Genomic DNA, 14,867 nt, shown 5'->3' on the forward strand with positions numbered 1-14,867 from the left:
TCACCAAGAATAACTGATAATTCTATCTTCCTCCTCGCACAGAAGATGAAGGAACAAAACACATCTTTTCTTGACTTGCATTCCTTTTCTTTAGACATTCTTGTTGAAGGATAAGAAGGCACATCACCAGCTCCCACCCACAAAACATGCCACTTATAAATGCCACTTGGAGCTATACACGGACAGTCTGCCATGGCAGAGGTCTGAAAAATCTCAGGTAGACGTGATCCTGAAACTCAATTGGTCTGATTGACATCAACTTAATTGAGTTGATTACTGTCGGAAATTTGAAACATGATTCGCCACCTATGGATTTGTTGCTCACTATCTGTGACCCCCAACCTCAGCTTCACCTTATTATCTGACTAAATGGCTGGGGAGATCCTTTGTTTTAGGAACTCTTTCCAATATTGTTCACAGGGCTACACAGGTTCAAACAAGACTGACTTGCAATCCGATCAAAAGTTCCCACATCTTGTGTGTCCCCCCCCCCTCCCCATTACTCCTTCCCCTCCTTGAGCTAGAGTTAAGTCTCCACTTATAGAACAGTACAGCACAGAACAGGCCCTTCGGCCCTCGATGTTGTGCCGAACAATGATCACCCCACTTAAACCCACGTAACCCGTATACCCATAATCCAACAATCCCCCCATTAACCTTACACTACGGGCAATTTAGCATGGCCAATCCACCTAACCCGCACATCTTTGGACTGTGGGAGGAAACCGGAGCACCCGGAGGAAACCCACGCGCACACGGGGAGGACGTGCAGACTCCACACAGACAGTGACCCAGCCGGGAATCGAACCTGGGAATCTGGAGCTGTGAAGCATTGATGCTAACCACCATGCTACCGTGAGGCCCCACTTGATGTCAGCTATTATAGGTGGGCTGCGATTTGGATCTCTCCATGTCAGGCAAACCTGCGCATGGATAAGAAAATACTGACACAACGCTTATTGCTACCATTCCATTTCACCAAAGTATTTACCGTTAGGAAGTACATTGGTATGTGTGGAAAACAAATAATAGGTATGATTCAGCGGACTCAAGCTAAAGACCGGTTTTGGGCTCTCGGGCGTGGAATTTTGCGAAGGCGGCATTGGCGAGTTCATAGCCAGTATTCAATGGAACTTAGTTCCACAAATGAGCCCCCACAAGATTCTTGATGTTGTAGGCTCCCTTGCCATCTGATTTATCTGACTCGTGCCTCAGCAGCTCGTCGCTAACAAGGGGGAGCTGCTTTGAAGCGCCCCTTTACCACTCACTCCCAGTCAACGTGCGGCAGGGCACAGACCTACTCTTTGCTTTGGGGGTGCCGACCTTACAAGGCTTCTCGACACTGAGGATGAGAGGGCACCCTGTTCCCCTGAGTGCGTCGGAGGGCCAGCAGAATCAGGAATGCTGACTGGGAGGCTGTGGCAGTCAATGCGGGCAGCGTGACAAGGAGGATTGATGTCCAATGTCAGAAGAAGACCAACGACCTCCAACGAGCTGCAAGGGTACGTTACCACCTCACTCCTGGCATCAGTTCCCCCTGCCACCCCTCAAATTCTCAACCACCCACAATCGACTGCTGATACCTCGCACCCTCCCACATCCGATCTTCATGCTTGTTACTCAAAGCCCCCTGGCACCCACCAGCAGAACCCCTTCATGTCCACCTGACACATCAAACACACAGCTCACCATTCCCTCTCTTTGACCCCCCAGGAGAAGATAGCCCATAATAAACGGGAAAGGACGAAGACGGAGGGAGGAAACTGAGATTCGAGTCCTCACCCCATTAAGGAACGAGCCCTGGAAATTGCAGGGTTGCCTGAGGGGAGAGCAGTCACTGACAATGAGATTGGCCTGCACCGCAGAGGTGAGGATCCACTGTCCCTTCACCCAGATGACCTGTCTCAAGTGAGTTGTTGACGGCCGCCAAAATTATCCTCCCCTCTCACTGACCCCATGTCCATTGTCTCACAGGAACATCCAAGGGAAACAGCAATCTGAGGTCTGCTGGATTCCAGGGCACAGTTGGGTCCAAGCCAGACGCCGAGCTTCTGGACAAGGTTCTCCTAGAGCAGATGCAGATGGAAGACACAGCTGTGAAATTCAGGAAGGGGTGTCAGCGACATTCCAGCATGTGCAAGGCTGATTAGAGGAGTCCCAAAGGCTGGAAGCACAGGAGATGACGCCAACAATGCATGGCACTGAAGCCAAAACTGCTCAGGTGCGACCACATTTGAAAACCTGGAACAGGTGACCGTAGCTGGAATGGTGGTGTCCAGGGAAGGGATCAGTCTGTGACAACCATGGCTGAGGGCCTCGATATAATAATAATCTTTATTGTCACAAGTAGGCTTACATTGCAATGAAGTTACTGTGAAAAGCCCCTATTCGCCTGTTCAGGTACACAGAGGGAGAATTTAGAATGCCCAAATTACCTAGCATCATTTCCCAGTTGCTGACGGATGTGTCCCAGATGCAGGTGGAAATTGCCGGGCCATTGCAGAGCATAGCTCGTCACTTAGGTGCATCACTGAGGGCGTTGACACCACGGTGCAAACAATGGGAGCCTCCAGGACTGGCACCTCAGTTGACTCATAAGCCGCTGTAACTCACTCCAGCCGCCCCTCTGTCCAATGGAGTCCCCCAGGGCACTATAGGCACCTAGGAAGAGCGCTAGGTCAACCCGGGGCCTGCCACTAAGGAAACTAAGTCGGTCTCTATTTCTTCCAAATCCCCCCTCTTGACACCTCAAGGGCAGCAGGTATGGCACGGCAACGCCAGTGACACAGGTAAGTCATTTGCAACCCTCCAGCTCCAAGCCCTCCAGAGGACATGTGCCAAGGTCATCAAAGGCCACAGTGCAAGGAAAACATCTGACTGTCTCCACCTCTGATGTGCATCCTGGGGACACACCTCGATGTAGCAGTAGGCCATGGAAGATTAAGAAGAGTGAGGAGCAATGAGTGGGCACTGGTGGGGAAAGGTCACCATCTGGAAGTAGGGGGAATGGAAATCTGTCACAGAAAAATGTTCATTTTTAAACCATGTCACATCTCATACATGGGAAATGTTGGGAGGGGTGGAGGCTGGGGGGATTAGAAGAGAGGAGGTTATTGGGGGAGGGGGAATGGGGGGGGAGTGGACGAAGAGAAGTAAATGGAGGTGGAGGGCATTGGGCGGTGTTTGAGCTGATGGACACAGCCGTGTCCTCGGGGAATCTGGAGATGATGAGGACCTCCCTAATCATCCTGGCATGTTGGACCCTCGCCACCTCCTGGCTCCATCCTCCAGCTCATCCTCGGGCTAATCTCCCAGCCCTTCCTGATTCACCTCTCCTCCTCCTCAGACGAAGCCACTTGTCCCTCTGCCTCTTCTTGCTCCTGCTCCTTTTCCAGCCACTGCTGTGCCGGATTGTGTGATGGCACAGCAGACCACCACAAAGTAGGAGACACTCAATGGAGTGTACTGCAGGGCACCGCCAGAACAGCCACGGCATTGGATCTGCATTTTCAGCAGCCCAATGCACTGCTCAATGACAGCATAGGTGGCAACCTGGGTCTCATTATATCAGGTCTCCGCCCCGGTCTCAGGTCTCCGCTACAGCGTCATCAGCCATGACTAAAGCGGGTATCCCTGCAACCCCCCCCATGAGCCTACCTGTCACCCTGAGGTGGCTCACAAAGACACCGGAGATCTCCGAGTGCCCCATGATGTAGCTGTCATGGACACTTCCAGGGTAGCTGCACACAAGTGCATGATTTTGAAGTGGTGGTCACACACGATCAGAACATTCAGGGAGTGGAACCCCTTCCTGTTAATATAGGGCACTCCCTGATGCCCTGGTGCTCGTAGGGCGACATGCGTGCCATCTCGATTGCCCCCTGGGGAATCCTGGCAATGGCGGCAAGTCCTGCAGCCTGGATACCTTGGTGGGCCTGATCCAGCTCGAAGGTGACAAAGTCTGATGCCCGGGCATACAGGGCATGTCATCTCTAGGATGGACCTATGGGTGGATATGCCACACAGGTGCCCACGCGGGGCCTGGAATGACCCAGTGACATAGAGGTTGAGGGCTGTGGTGACATTCACAGCCACCAGGAGTGGATGTCCTCCTCCAGGGGCGAGGACATGACACAGGTGCCGCACTCTCTCCTTGCTGAGACACAGTTTTCTGCAGCACATGGTGTCGGTCAGCTCATGGAATGACCGACAATGCCTGTTTACCTTGGCCTTTTGTTCGCCTCCCCTTCTGGGTTCCTGCTCAGCCTGATGGGCAGCCGTCTTCAGGGTGTGCAGCAGACCCCTGCACATGCAGTGCCGTCTCCAGCCAGAGCTCTCACTGCTGCTTTCAATGGCATCTGCCTGCTCAGCGGCTACAAGCAACATGAGGGCAGTCTCTGCGCGATTGACACCAGCAATACAGTTATACCTGGAAGGATTTCAGAAGGGGAGAGACCAACAATCATCCCAGAACCCAGACACCTCCCAAGCCTCTCCCACCCTTCCATTACTGTCCCGCCTTCTCTCCGAGTGCAATCCAGAGAGCCAGTTATCCTGGGAAATCTCACTCTGCACACTCACACGTGGACACATCAGGTGCCCTTGACCCCAGACCTCTGCTGGGAACATTAGGGAGAATGTGCTCAGCTACCCTCCACTCATCCAGATACTTACCATTTGGTTGCAAGAGGATCCTCAGTGGTGAAGTCCTGCTCTTTAGTGTTTAATTGTTGGCAGCTGCCTCTATGTTGCTGAAGCTCCTACAGTCACACCGTTCATGCATCAAAGTTTGCTGGACATGCAGAACGCTAATCATTGAGGAATGACACATGTGCCATGAGGAGGCACTTGAGAATTGAGGAGGGTGAAGTGATATCACGACTAACAAGTCAAATTCCTCATTTGAAATAGCCTTCAGCTGTGAAGCTGGAGGCTGCTCACAGTCAAAGGGAGTGAAAATGAAATACAGAATAGCAGCCGCAGCAGGGCTCTGTCTTGGGAGGGTTTGGTAGGACAGACAGGCAGAAGCTGTGATTGCTATGGGCCTCCACAATATTTAAAGATGACTTGGAGGCCTCACATACGCAAAACCCCTCACCCCCCGGACCAGGTTTGACCCCCTACCTGGAGTGCTTCAGCCCCCTGACCATCCCCTGAAAACTCTCACCGCTCCCCTTCCCCGGGAGCAGCCCCAGTGCCGGTAAATGGAGAGGGTTACTCACTTCCCCTCAGTAGCCTTGCACCAGGTTGTTGAAAGGGATCACTAAACAACGCCCGTATGAAGTTGGGTAATTCCCGGGAGGCCGCTGCGTTCAACTTCAATTGTAAATGAGATTGAAGTGAATGCAAACGTGGGCGAATGATATTCTCGCCATTTTTGGGTGTGATCGGGAACTTGCCATCAGGAGCAGGTTGGGTGAATCACAAAATGGTTTCCCCCCCCCCCCCCCCCCCCCCCCCCACGTGCAAATTTTGATTTTGCCCTCTGCCGTTATTCGCCTGACGTGCCTCGATCTGAGCCGGGCGCAAAGCGGTCACTCAATTGCGCCCAATGTATTGAATGCAAGACCAACTGCACCCAAACTACAATGAACCATAGACTTATGAACCCAAAACTGTTAATGTTCAGAACATTGCCAATGCCATTGGTAACACCCATCAATAATTTATCATTGTAAATACTATGATATTCCTTTTATTTGCACTGGAACTCTCAAGTACAATATCATTTTCCCCCAGTTGTTTAACTCTGCTATGAATAACAATTTTTAAAAATTTGCTTCATAGTCTGAAGTGATAAATGAAATTCTGATGAGTATTCGGCTGAATTTATGTGAAATCAAAACATACTTTATCTGTACTCAGGAAAAAGTAATCATGTATTCAACTAATCAAATTCTGAAGGATGAATCTTTAGATAGGTTGCATTTCTGATCAAAGTTTTGGAAGCCTAAAATTTAGACAGTTTGAACATGTGGGGTTGAAATTGAGGTGGTGGGGTTGGGGAGAGGGGGAGGGGGCGGAGGTGGCCCCACCCTTCAGGCAAGAGTCAGGAGCAAGTCTGCCTGTGTTTGGCCAGCTTGCCCGGCAGTCATTTACAGCCGTTTGATCTTTATTTGGTTTGAGGCGGAGCCTCCACTCCCATCAGAGAGGAAATTCCAGCTCTAAGAGCCGTCAGCCAATCAAGAGACCATCAGCTCTGTCATCCCAGCAGCAGCGCTGAGAGCGGTGGTGAATGTTATCACTGCATGTAGCCCTGATGAGGTGATGCCGATGTAGCCTAGAATTTCAAACAGTCCAGGCTGTCGCCAAGACCAAGCGAGCAGGCCCGGGCAAGGAGGGTGAGTCACTAGGATCGACAGGGCAGGAGAGAGGAAAACGTGGTAGTGAATACCTTAGTTCATAACCTTCAATGCGAGATTCAACCCAACTCAGAACTAAAGGCTGTTAGTTTTCACCTGGCAGCCTGGACAATTGCAGTGGGTCTCCCCTGCTATGGAAAGATCCAAGCTGTGGCAGCCTTTAAGTGACCATGAATCAGCCACTTAAGGACCTCAATTGGCTCACCTGTCAAAGCCTCCCCGTCATAGGTATTTGACAGGCAAGTGTAGTGAGGCAAAGCACCCAAACATATGCCCATTTGCCTACAATCTCACCCCTCCATAAGTATGGCCCTTCAGATCTTAAAACAGTGTCCCAAGGGGTTTATGGACCTCAGGAGGGTCAGAGAGGTAAAGTGGCATAAAGCCTCCACATTTGTGAATGTCCCAGCATTCAGCTCCTCCAATTAACACACTGTGCAGCTCCACTCATTCCTCGGTCTCTGCAGGCATCACCCCACATCCCAATCTGAACACTCAACACTCCCCCGCATCCTAGTGCCATCTGACACCTGTGCCTCACTGTCACCAGACACAAGTGTTGGCCTGTCCTCCTCGCCACACAATCCATTTCTTACACTCACAACTCTTTACCTTCTCTCGTTTTTAAAAATTACATTTTTCATGGGAAGTGGGTATCACTGACAAGGTCAGCATTTGTTGTCCATCCCTAATCACTCTTGAACATCAGTGCTTGCTAGACCATTAGAGTCAACCACATTGCTCTGGATCTGGAGTCACAAGTAGGCCAGACCAGGCAAGGACAGCAGATTTCCTTCCTTAAAGGACATTAGTGAACCAGACAGATTTTTACGACAATCAATGATTATTTCACTGTCCCGATTACAGAGACTAGTTTATATTCCAGATTTATTGATTGAAGTTAAATTCCACCAGCTGCCATGGTGGGATTTGGAGCCAGAGAATTAGCCTGGGCCTCTGGATTACTAGCTCAGTAACATTACCATTGCGCCACCATCTCAGAGAGCACACAGGACTCCAGAAGAGGCAGTGAACACGGGATAGGGATGTAGTGATAGTTACTTAGTCGGGCGATGAGGGGCTGGTTTAGCACGCTGTGCTCAATAGCTGACTTTTAAAGCAGACCAAGGCAGGCCAGCAGCACGGTTCAATTCCCGTGCCAGCCTCCCTGAACAGTCGCCAGAATGTGGCGACTAGGGGCTTTTCACAGTAACTTCATTGAAGCCTACCTGTGACAATAAGCGATTTTCATTTTTCATTTTCCATGACAATGTGTGCCAACCCTGTCCCCTGGGAACGGGGTCTTTATCCAGGAGGCTTCAGATTTCAATAACAACATTATGAAAGCTTGAACCTGCTGAAACGCATGTTGAGAGAGTTGACTCTGTGCCTATGGGAATATCAACTTCTTTGAGTTAGATCCCCATGTCCATCCTCTCTTTCCTGTGGAATGACACACGGCTGAGGAGAAGGCAACCTCTGATATTGCTCCTGCCACTCCTCGTGCTACTGCTTCTCTCGTTCTTTTCTAAATGATTCATTCATGGAATGTGTGCATCGATGGCTGGGCCAGCATTCTGAGCCAGACCAGAAAAAGGCAATTAGTGAATCAGAAGAGTTCTTACGGGAATGGTTTCATGATCATCATTAGTCCTTTAATTACAGATTTTTATTGATTTCAAATTTCACCATCGGTTGCAATGGGATTCAAACCCAAGTCCCCAGAGCATTACCTTGGATCTCTGAATTATTAATTCAGTGACAATGTAACAGCCGCCGCCTCTTATCAGAGGTCTAAGCTGGAGCTGCATAAGCTGTTCCTATTGAATGAAGAAGACCGACAGCGGGAACATTCAGATCAAGCTGAGTAAAGCCCAAGATAGACAAACTGATCTGCAAGAAGTTTGAAAACACCTGAGTGGTGTTAAGAGCACTCCCTGAGAAGAGGTCCTGTGAGCAGCAGCCTCTCATCTGGGCATGGCGGCGGCTCTTCAGTTTCACTATCTGAAGACTTCTCAGCCAGTTGGTTCCATTGAAGAAGCAGTCCCTGCTGTGCTTTAACCATGTGGTCTTGGTGAGCTCCACACAACATGGGAAACCAGTCTGCTGGCTGTCAAAACCAGAAAACTAGATTAAATTCACAGTTAGTTACCTCCTTGAATATTTTAATTACTTACCAACAGCTCCATGGGATTTCTCTGCTCACTTACAAGTACAGAAATGAATTGGTTCATATTGTGTTCTTGACCCAATGCCATTTTTCAGGGCTTTAAGATCTGCCTGCACCTGAACCTGCCTCCCTTGGCAGTACCGAAGGCTATTTTAGCCCTTTCTTCACAGAAACCGACTCAATTCTGTCCTTTTAGTTTCAGGATCATCTCCAGTTTTCAAGCTGAGATCTTCCAGAACTCTGGCACCACAGGTTATATAACCTCATGTTGTCGTTTTAGAGTGCTGGCCATTGTAACTGAGTGTTGATCACCTTCCCAAGAAAACCAAGATCAGTATCCTGAAAGAAACCTGACAAATCCTTAACCTGTTTTGGAATCATATGGAGTTTACCTTCCTGCTTAGGTTTCGGAATCTAAGTTGCCCATATTTGACTCACTAAAGTGTCTTCCACCATACAATATGGAGTGAAATATACTTTATCAACCTTCAGGTAGGATACCAAAAAGCTGCCAAGTGGCTTAATTAACAGACGGGGTAACTGTTCCCTAGAGCATTCCCCATGGCAATGCCTCAAGCAACCAGAGCCCACTTGCCAACCAACCAGCACCATTTTCTCATCCAGTATAAATTGGTTGTTCCCTTTGAAATTTGGTGTTCTTGCCACTCTCTCTTGATGAGTGCAAGACGAAAAGCTTCTACCAATGTGTCTTTTTTCAGCTACATTGAAACAGTTTATTAACAAAGATCATAATTAGTATAATGAATAGGTTAATTGGCCTGCGAGCATTTACATCTATCAGTTTGAACAACAAATAATTAATAGAATTACTAATTAAAATAACCCATTGAAAAGGCAATTCAAGTAGCGTTACCATAATTCAGCATTAATTTGATCACTGATTATCAAATTATAATTGAAAGTTGTGTCTGACGATGATATAAATTTGTGAGATGAATAGGATTAGCTTCCTAGACAGCTAACAAATTAACAACAGTGGATCGTCAGTCTATTCAGTACCTTAGAGTCCATGTGCTGGGGATCAGCAATGTAACCAGAACATATATGACCATTGTAGCCACCTGGGTTGGCCACTTCCCAACTTAAAATGGAGATTCGCAAAGAACGGAGGGAAAATTGGACAATATGAGAAAACAAGCAGTTTGTAGAGTTCTTCTGTATATTCGAGTTGCAGAAAGCAGACAGCAGTGAAACCAGCAATCTGAATATTAATGAGCAATTCCCAGGCACAATAGCAACAGGTAGGATAATCGAGGTAAAACCAGACTTCTCGGCGCCAGCAGGGGTCCAAGACAAAAGAGGATAACGAGCACCCAAGGACCGCCCAGCGATCAGGAAACAGCCCCAGTAGTGGGGAATTCAAACCGATCGATTGGTACGTGATCCAATCGATTGGAGTCAGGTACGGGGTCCGCCCAAAAGGGCGCGAAGCCCCTGGGGCCTATAAAAGACAGGTCCCAAGTTCAATTCGGTCTCTTGGCAGTTTCTCTCGATAGACTTCTTGGCAGGGTCACGCAGCAGACCGAAACAACACTTGACCCTGAACTGCCTTGCAGCTGCAGCAACAAATAAGTGTCCAGTCAACGCACACTACGAGATAGGCGCTCCTGACCCTTAGTCCGTACCAGCTGGAAGCCTGCAGTCTCAGGATTAAACAAGAGGCCATTGTTCCCTGACCCAGTGGGTTCCTTTTCCAGAAGATAAGTATTGGCCTGTAGTGGTAGAAGTAGCTTAGTTTTGTAGTATTTATGCATGAGTAGCGATTGACTGTGCATATAATAAATGTGTTTTGATTTGAACCTTACTAACTGGTGTATTGAGTTATTGATCAGCACTTTTAACTTGAACCTCGTGGTGGTTTCATAAAGATACCTGGCAACTCTAGAGCAAGGGAATAAAACAGAGCCAATTGAGTGTAAAGCACACTCACCAAAACGAGCAACACCATGTCCTTACGAGACATGTGTTTCCTTCTCAATTCTCCTCAACAGCTGTCGCTGGTTTTCAAAATCTTATATGGGAGTGGGGTTTACGTGTGCCAATTATGCAGTGTGGCACATCTGACATCTCTGCTCTGTTGAGCCCTGTAAGAATTTTGTATGTTTAAATGAGATCAGCCCTCATCTAAACTCGAGGGAATAAAGGCCCAGTCTGTTTAATCTTTCCTCAGAGGACAATCCCTCCACCCCAGGAATTTGTTTGATGAACTGTTATATTCTCAAGACAGAGAGCAAAGTATTTCTTAGGGAATCATGGGATATTGGACTAGGACAGAGAAGTGGAAGTTGAGGCAGAATATCATTCATGTTCTTATTCAATGCTGGTACAGGCTTGAAGAACGGAATGGCCGACTCCTGCTCCCATTACCTATCTTCTAAAAGAGAACCTTTTTCTAACTCAACAAAATGAATGAAGGATCTGGGAGGCGCGATAAACAACCTCTTACGTACCTTATGTTCACATAAAAAACACAGTTTTATTCAATTGACCAACCTGGGTCATATGAATCAGAAGGTTTTACCTCTTTATTTCTCCTCCCTGAAAATCTTCCTTCAAAAGGGGTGTTAGACAAGACCAGAAGACATGACCTATTTATGCCCCACCCCTAGCATTCATTTTAACTACAGACTCCATTTCCCTTAGCCACCTTAAGATGAAAATCAAATTTGAGTACATCATAGAATTTACAGTGCAGAAGGAGACCATTTGGCCCATCGAGTCTGCACCGGCCCTTGAAAAGAGCACCCTACTTAAGCCCACACCTCCACCCCATCCCTGCAACCCAGTAATTCCACCCAACCATTTTGGAAACTAAGGGCAATTTAGCATGGCCTATCCACCTAACCTGCACATCTTTGAACTGTGGGAGGAAACCGGAACATCCGGAGGAAACCCACGCAGACACAAGGAGAAAGTGCAGACTCCGCACAGACAGTGATCCAAGCCGGGAATCGAACCTGTGGTCCTGGAGCTGTGAAGCGACAATGCTAACCACCTTGCTGCCATGTCATCTCAGACAACATGCAGGAGACATTTTCCCTGCACCTCTCATTCTGGAGATTTATCTGCTGCGCAGAGACCTAATGAGGGAGGGCTTAAACAGGACAAATGGAAAGCAAACTACATTAATTACATTTCTATTGCTTCCATTATCTTTTCTTGTCAAACTTATCCAAGAAACTCCTTTTTCAAAAATTACAGGAATGCAAGGCGCTTTTCAATAATTGACAGGTCGTGTAAATAGGTCAACCAAAGATAATTAACGGAAGCTTCGGCAGAAGTCCAGAAAGAATCCAACATAATTCTTCCGAATATTGACTTAAGCTGTTTCCCCTGATCAAGCCTTGTGTCATTTAGCTGTAAAGTATACAAAGAATTGTAACTGTAAATTGGTTCCAGACTTTCCCCCAAAGAGCAAAGAATGCTGCCAATAATGAGACACTTTTTCTCTATTTCTCTGGCTTGCCCTTAGTTTTTTTCCTGAAATATTTCCCAGCATATTCCCACAAGTAGAATTGCAACAAAGTAACTTGATAGTGATATTGCCAAGGTGATAAAAAGAAATGTCAGATGTGCCACACTGCATAATTGGCACATGTAAACCCCATCTCAATATAAGGTTTTCAAAAGCGAAGACAGCAGTTGTTCCTTCACTGGGAAGAAAAAAGGCACTATAAATTGGGATTTTTTTTTGTCATTTCATTTTCTACTCTTAAGTCAGAAGAATGGACTACCAGTAGTTTTAAAATACCTAATTAGTTAATATATTACCCACTTTTCTACATAACAGATCCCTGGTTGTCTACTGTAATGCCTAGGTGTTGCAGTGTGCTGGAGCATTTGGTTTTAATGTTGGCATCACTGCGAGGAATGTTAAGAAACAAAACTCTTTGTCAATCAGTGCCCACAGTACAATTATAATCTGGGTTCAAGGTAGAATAGTGGTGCTATTACGTGACCCAACAATGAGGCTTTATCTTTCATTGCACCAATGTGGCCTTTTCGTACTGATTCAATCTCCATTAGTAACGATGAAAAAACTGGTCAAGCGTTTGACATCATTAATCTTGAAACTGGCAGCAAATTCTGGAGTCTGCTCATACACAGTTACACGTGGAAATCCAGAAGTAACTGTCAGTGATTTTTTGCTTCCCCGTAGGGTGCTCTGTTAAAGTACATTGCCAGACTGTAATCTAGAAGTAGAAGTCATTGAACTGCGAATTTGCTCTTTTATGCTATTAGATTTTCTGTAAAAGTTACACTTATTGAATAAAGTGTAACTGTGGGCAGTAATTTACACTTTCCACTGTGGCATATATTTCGGAAGGGGGGCAGTGGCAGTGAGGTGTAGGGCACTTAATCAGGTGGGATGTTAGCGGCGGTGGTCCCTGCCACCTTCTCATCCCTTCCCTGATTAAGTACGCGGTGGATAGGTCCATGGCCTTGCTGTCCTGCCACCAATTGGGGCAGTTCAGATGGCAATTAATGCAGGGAGCGCAGCAACAGGGAGCCTGCTCATGGCATTCACAGGCCTGGCTGGCTTGCAATTCGACAGGCCTTCCCAAAGGAGCCAACACAGGCCATTCAGCTGCCAACCAAGGTGCCTATTACAGTCATAAAACTCCCCCCTATTTTTTTGGCATACTAGGTTTATCATTAGAGATTTTACAAAAACTTTCTGACACTGAAAAACTAATTTTGTATTCGTGGAATTTAAATTGTCTCTACTGGGTTAAATTGCCCATTTAAAATCATTTTTAAAAATTTGCTTCTGATATTTTAGCATCTACCTTAATTCCATTTGTATATTCCAATGATTTTTAAAAATATTCTCTAAAATTTAAAGTTAAGGATATTCAGTGCATTTTATTTCCTGGTTTGCTGCCACTGAGAATATTTCAACATGTTTGGCCACATGCCCTTTTGATGACATGGCTGTCCAGCTGGAGACCCCTTTGACTTAGTGTCAGATTCAAACTAATATTGTGAGTGGGGAAACCCACACCGCAAAGGTCACTAGATCTTTGTGAGCAGTTTTCTTCAAGGTCAGCAGTGAGTGCCATTGCTTTGCTGCTGACTGCAAATTCCGGGCTATCATTTCTCTCGCTTCCCATTCTTGGGCATTTTCGTGCCAATTGATGTCAAAGTTTGATTCATTTGTGTTGTAGTCCCATGAATACCAGGATATGGATTGGCACAGCCTGATAGCACTTAAGATTCTTCCGGTCATCACTGTGTGTTGAAGGATAGTGCTGATGCCGACAATATTTGGAAGAAAGATGACTGTTATAAATGGATCCACTGACTATTTAAACTTTGCTTCTTACTTCGAAAGTGAGACACGTCAGTCAGCTAAATAGTTGCAGGTGCATTATACCACTACAGAGAAGCATTGCTCAAAGAGTCACTAAACATTATCCCCAATGTATTTGTGACTGCTTGGTTTGATTCCTCCAGGCAATATAGTTTCCTTAAAGAATTTCCTTGCAAGTAATTTGCGATTATTGTTGACAGTTGGAAATAATGTTGATCAGGGTAATTGTAATGGCTCAAATATAAATGAATGAGCTTAAATGTAATTCGACCAAGGCATAGGTTATTCAGAACAACATACAACTGGAACAACATAAAACAAGAGAACTCGTGGTGAACATTGGTTGGACAAATCGGTGGACTTAACAGAGTGCAGAATATTTTAAGACAGACTCATCAAAGTAGGTGAAGTAACTTTTCCAACGATATTATTTTAAAAATCTACAGCAAAAGGGTGAAAATTACAATAGTGGGAGCAAGATTTCAGCATCAATATAGCTAGCTGCTCTTAAACATCAGCTCAAGGTTTGTAGGTTTCCGGGACTTCATCGAACTGGGAGCTTCGTACATCACGGGCAATACCCGTGATGCATAGACTTAATTTGCTTAGAGAAAAACTGACCTGTCATTGGAGACTGAATGGTTGCATTTAAAGTGTTCAGTAGTGAATCATATCTCATATTGAATACGAAGCACTGGGTAAATTGTTCTGGGAAACCTTAATTTTTCATATACAAGTAAAAGTAATCAGTGTTTCAGTAAAGGAACATGCTTATTAATAAGCTTTCCATTAACTAATATGTACTATATGTACGGACAGAGAAATGTGAAGCGGAAGAATCCACAGGGGCCCTCATATGCTAATAAAATATGAATCAATGTCTTTCTTAACTGAGCCTGACAAATGTCTCCATGAATGGCTGAGTTGCCAAGTATGAAGCTTTTGGCCTACAGCCAGTGAGAACCGACAGGAAATAATGTAGTACTTCCTTCCAAGCACT

This window comes from Scyliorhinus canicula, chromosome 20 (genome assembly GCF_902713615.1).
Source record: "Scyliorhinus canicula chromosome 20, sScyCan1.1, whole genome shotgun sequence".
Lineage (NCBI taxonomy): Eukaryota > Metazoa > Chordata > Chondrichthyes > Carcharhiniformes > Scyliorhinidae > Scyliorhinus > Scyliorhinus canicula.